The 5,269-nt window shown below is 40.6% G+C and overlaps 1 pseudogene; it reads left to right on the top strand.

Moving 5' to 3' along the window:
- The first annotated feature begins 3,933 nt into the window (after positions 1 to 3,933).
- Positions 3,934 to 4,051, top strand: LOC124608007 (annotated as a pseudogene).
- Positions 4,052 to 5,269: the final 1,218 nt, after the last annotated feature.

Consider the following 5,269-nt stretch of genomic DNA (forward strand, 5'->3'; position numbering starts at 1 on the left):
AGTGGGGTGCACTCAGCCCTTGTGAGGCAAACTGAAGAGCTACTTGATTGAGAGGTAGCGGCTCCGCTCGCGGAAACTGACATGCGGCCGGGAGAGCGGTGTGCTGACCACATGCCCCTCCACATCAGCATCCAGTGACGCCTGTGGGCTGAGAATGACACGGCGACCGGCCGGTCGGTACCGTTGGGCCTTCACAGCCTGTTCGGGAGGAGTTAAGTGAAGTTTACATGTAGCAAATACAAGTGCCCTAAGCATGAACCAGCTTTTACAAACATAATTTTTATAAACATATTTATAACAACTTAAAATTTCAAAATATTCTTTTGTTTTTTTCGTATATACATTACAAAACTCTAATTTTCTTGACATACATCAATGAGTTTAAACAACACAGAATACACACTTCATAAATTGCAAATACCCAGTTACATAAAATAAACCTACTCCAAATTGATATAAGTGTTAAACATGCCGCATGTTTCATTGAGATTTCCTGACAGGGATACATCAATGAAACATCAATAACACTTCAAAACAGTGTTGGGCGACCAAAAAAATTTCCAAATACATTACACAAGAAACACTTCACATAACTATTTATATAAAACTTGTTGCAAGTACTAAAACATAAACTTTTGTTATATTCAGAAATTATATACTACTCTATACATGTGTCCATGTTGTGAAAAACATATATAGGAATTTACATATTGCTGACATACACAGCTCACATTACATAATATTTTCATTTGGATGCTAAGATGGGTTAATGTTTTTAATGCTCTTCTGTCACATGGTTAGTCCATACCTATTTTTTACTGTATGATCATTAAGAATCTTTGTTTTGTCTGCTTTAAATATTCATGCAGTTCATTATGAAAAACGTAGCACTCACAACACTATATAAACTTTTCATCCCTGCTCCTTCAATATTCTAGGCAGTCCACCTTTATTTTCAATTTCAACACTTGTCTGCCTATTGACATATTTGGCAGTCCTCCTGATTATGCTGCAGGTATTGAATTAGTGCAGTCCTTATGTACGTCATAACCTGGAGTTACATGCAATTTGTATATCCAGTTATATTACACAGAATCTGAAACTTGGAGACATGTATCAGTAGTATCATAACAGAAAAGTTTTTTCCAACATAGCAACACTTGACAACACGACATCATGAACAAGAACATACAGAGTACAATACTATTTGATTAGTTCCATGTACACTTTTTAATGTTCCCCCTTGTTACTCATTTCTGTGGATGAAAGATTTTAAATTTACAATGTTACGAACACCTAATGGCTTCTTTGACTTAGGGTAAAGGAGATAATAGCGTTAGTGTGCGGATTCCCTGCACATGAAAGGGACTACTATAAATATATATGAACTTAGAAATTTCTTGGTTTATTTCACTAGATTTTTCGTGAGTTTTTATGAGAACAAAATTCCCAATATTGAATTTAGTCTCTTTAAGGCCCTTATCGGTCTTTAGATCTGGCTTCCGCTTTTTGTTTCATTCTTTTTCTTACTAAGACTTTTGTCTCCCTCAGATCTAGTTCTACACGGGGTGGAAATTGTAAGGTTTCTTCAATAACACATTTACTCTTATGATTAAATAGAATTTCCTAGAGTGTAAAGTGGAGAGTATTCATTACAATTTCGAAATCTGCAATAAACCTGCCCCATGCCTTATGATTGTGGTGCAGCAAGTTCGACACAATCTACCTGGTTCACACATATACCTCTCCACGATATGTTGTTTACTGGTTAATCACATATGTCTGGGGGCTTCTTATCTTGCCCCAGTATCGTATCGTCTTGTGGCTTTTCTTTTTTGGATCAGTATTTACTGCCAGGTAATGTTTGGATAAGACTTCATTTTGCTTTCCAGATTCATCTTCCATTATACTTTGTTCCCTGTCCTCTAGCTCTACATTTTCTTCGTCTGAACTAGCATTTATTTCATATCCGCTGTCTGATTCTAACATGAACGCTACTCTCAGACAACGAGCAAACTCCTCTTTTGACTTTTCATCAGTTTTCTTATTTTCAAAATTTCAATTCTTTCCTAAAATGTCTATTTCATTTTCAGTCACAGGCGTTTCTTCAACATCACTTTTGATGGTGTCAACTTTAACTTCATATTCAGTATAATCGTCAAGGATTTCAGTGGTTCACATATACTCATCTGAATCTATGTTCTCTTGACCATCAACAACAGCTAATTGTATGAGTCTTTCGTCAGCCAGGATCGACTCTTCTGCACTATCGAGGATTTCGTCCTCATCGAGATTCCTATTTATACCGACCATTTTTTCTGTCTCTAGCACCAATTTCTTTAACAACGGCAGCTCGCGTGCTTTGTGCGGCGCCTTCTTCTCCCTTACCAACCACTTCATCTGAATTTTCTGCTCGTGTACCTTGTGCGGCACTAACTACTTTCATTTCATTTTCATTTTTAGACAATGTCCTCTTATCGACGTTTCCACTTTCGTTTCTCCCTTTTATTAATTCCCTGGCCGTATAACCCTTTTTAAAATCTTACCACTCATATTGCTTTAAACCAGGAAACAAATCATGATGCCATTCCACGATCACTGAAGGCTTCTTTTTCATAAATTGTCTGCCTTTGCTTGGTTGTCGATGCTTTTGCTTTTGTTTAACAACATGTCTGATTCCTTTCTTATTTCGGTGATATTTCCCACCGCAACGTCCACTGAATTCCCTTGTGACATCGTTTCTTCCTACTTCCGCTACTGCAGCTGTGCTACGGACAGCTGATCGCTCCGCCAAGTTCGTAGCACACGGTTGATCAGTTTGCACACTAGCCCATGTAGCATAGCTTGTCGCCGGTGCCGCATTAATGCCCGCACCAGTTGTGCATGCACTGTCCTGTGGCGCTGCTCTGCCGTTTACTTGTGTCTTAAATTCACATTGTTTTGGCCAGTATAATTTATTTAGTTTGGGCTGGTAACATTTGTCCACACGAATCTGGTCCGTAAAACGCGCGGGCCTTAGTTTTCTGCATCATTTTGGTTTTGATAGTTTCACGGTGCAAATCCTCTACTGGAAACTGACATGTTACTGCGACCCCTGCCTCTATCTCTATGCAACATATTTACACGGTACGTTCGTTCTCATTCTGTTCATTATTCTTGTGATTATCCCAATTCCAGTTGTTATTAGCCTCACAATAATCACAGATTCCTCTTCAGTGGTCCTCGTTTTCTACCCTTTCAAAAAATGACGAGAAGATTTTGTGATTACTTCCAACACAACGTTCTGAATCCTCCGGGAGATTTTACCATAGTTCCCACACTATTTAGGATTCTATTTGTCTGTTCATTGAGTTTCGGCCTCTGTTGTCATATAACCTGGCCATGATAAATTCCCGCCAAAGGCAGTCCTGATTTTGCTCCAACCAATATTCCTCTATAAATTTCTGTTTAAATACGCCAAAGGACATTTGTTATCTATCCAAATTGAGGCTCCATCTTTTCGTATCGACAGCTAATGCACTAATGACCGCATTGATCTTTCCTGGTCTGTTACAGAATCGGGAAAACTCCTTTCACAATTTTTCAAAAAATCTAATGGGTCCCATCCATTACGCCTTTTTGCCAGATCGAATCATTCTTCGCCCTCTAGCAATTTGCTACACGTTATTCTGTGAGTGACATAATTCGATTTCTCTCTTCCTTTCTGTTCAAGTTAGCTCACTTTACTTTGAATTTGACAAGTGTTCTGCTGACACTTCTTTTCGCATGTTGTCATTTGTTTACTCAGTTCTTTTTCTGAATCATTCGCCGTTTGTTTCAATTGAGAAATTTAGGTTTTACATTTGTTTACTAATTCGCTCAGTTCGACCGCCAAACCCACTTTTTACATCGCAGCAGGCCACTGTCGTTGCGGAGGGAGCGTTTACATGTTACGCCAACGGCCTTGCCGCAGTGGTAACACCGGTTCCCGTCAGATCAACGAAGTTAAACGCTGTCGGGCTAGGCTAGCACTTGGATGGGTGACCATCCGGTCTGCCGAGCGCTGTTGGCAAGTGGGGTGCACTCAGCCCTTGTGAGGCAAACTGAAGAGCTACTTGATTGAGAGGTAGCGGCTCCGCTCGCGGAAACTGACATGCGGCCGGGAGAGCGGTGTGCTGACCACATGCCCCTCCACATCAGCGTCCAGTGACGCCTGTGGGCTGAGAATGACACGGCGACCGGCCGGTCGGTACCGTTGGGCCTTCACGGCCTGTTCGGGAGGAGTTAAGTGAAGTTTACATGTAGCAAATACAAGTGCCCTAAGCATGAACCAGCTTTTAACAAACATACTCTTTTTTATAAACATATTCATATTATAACAATTTAAAATTTCAACACATTCTTTTGCTTTTTTCATGTACACAAGAGTTGGAACTTTAATAGTGGCAATTATTTATTTACAGCTCGTACAAAACAGATACGTGTTTCAAAGTTTTACTGACCTTCAAAGTAGTCACCAGCATTGTGTATAATCCGTTTCCAGCGATGTGGAAGTCGTTGGATACTCTTAGCAGTGCCAGTTGTGTTGCCCGACGAATTTCTAGCAGTTTTGAAGCGAATGTCGTGAAGTGTTTCCTTCAGTTTAGAAATCGAGTTGAACTCAAATGGCTCTAAGCACTATGGGACTTAACATCTTAGGTCATCAGTCCCCTAGACTTAGAAATACTTAAACTTAACTAACCTAAGGACATCACACACATCCATGCCCGAGGCAGGATTCGAACCTGCGATCGTAGCAGCAGTGCGGTTCCGGATTGAAGCGCCTAGAATCGCTCGCCTAGAGCTTAAGTCAGGGGAGTGCAGTAGGTGGGGTCAGGGATTTTCTCTGCTTCGTGATGACTGGGTGTTGTGTGATGTCCTTAGGTTAGTTAGGTTTAAGTGGTTCTAAGTTCTAGGGGACTGATGACCATAGATGTTAAGTACCATAGTGCTCAGAGCCATTTGAACCATTTTGTAGTAGGTGGTATAGCACTTAGCAGCTCCATCAGTCAAACAAATCAGTAACAGCTTGCACTGTACGTGCTTGAGCACTGTCCTGCAAAATGATGGTCAGGTCCTGCGGAAAGTGTCATCACTTCTGTCTCTAACCTGTTCGTAGGTTGTTTTCCAAAAATGAATAGCATATAGACAGAAGTGCTACACCACCTACTGCACTCCCCTGACTTAAGCCCTCGTGAGTTCAACTCGATTTCTAAAATGAAGGAAACACTTCACGGCATTCGCTTGAGAA

The sequence above is a fragment of the Schistocerca americana genome, chromosome 3 (genome assembly GCF_021461395.2).
Source record: "Schistocerca americana isolate TAMUIC-IGC-003095 chromosome 3, iqSchAmer2.1, whole genome shotgun sequence".
Classification (NCBI taxonomy): domain Eukaryota; kingdom Metazoa; phylum Arthropoda; class Insecta; order Orthoptera; family Acrididae; genus Schistocerca; species Schistocerca americana.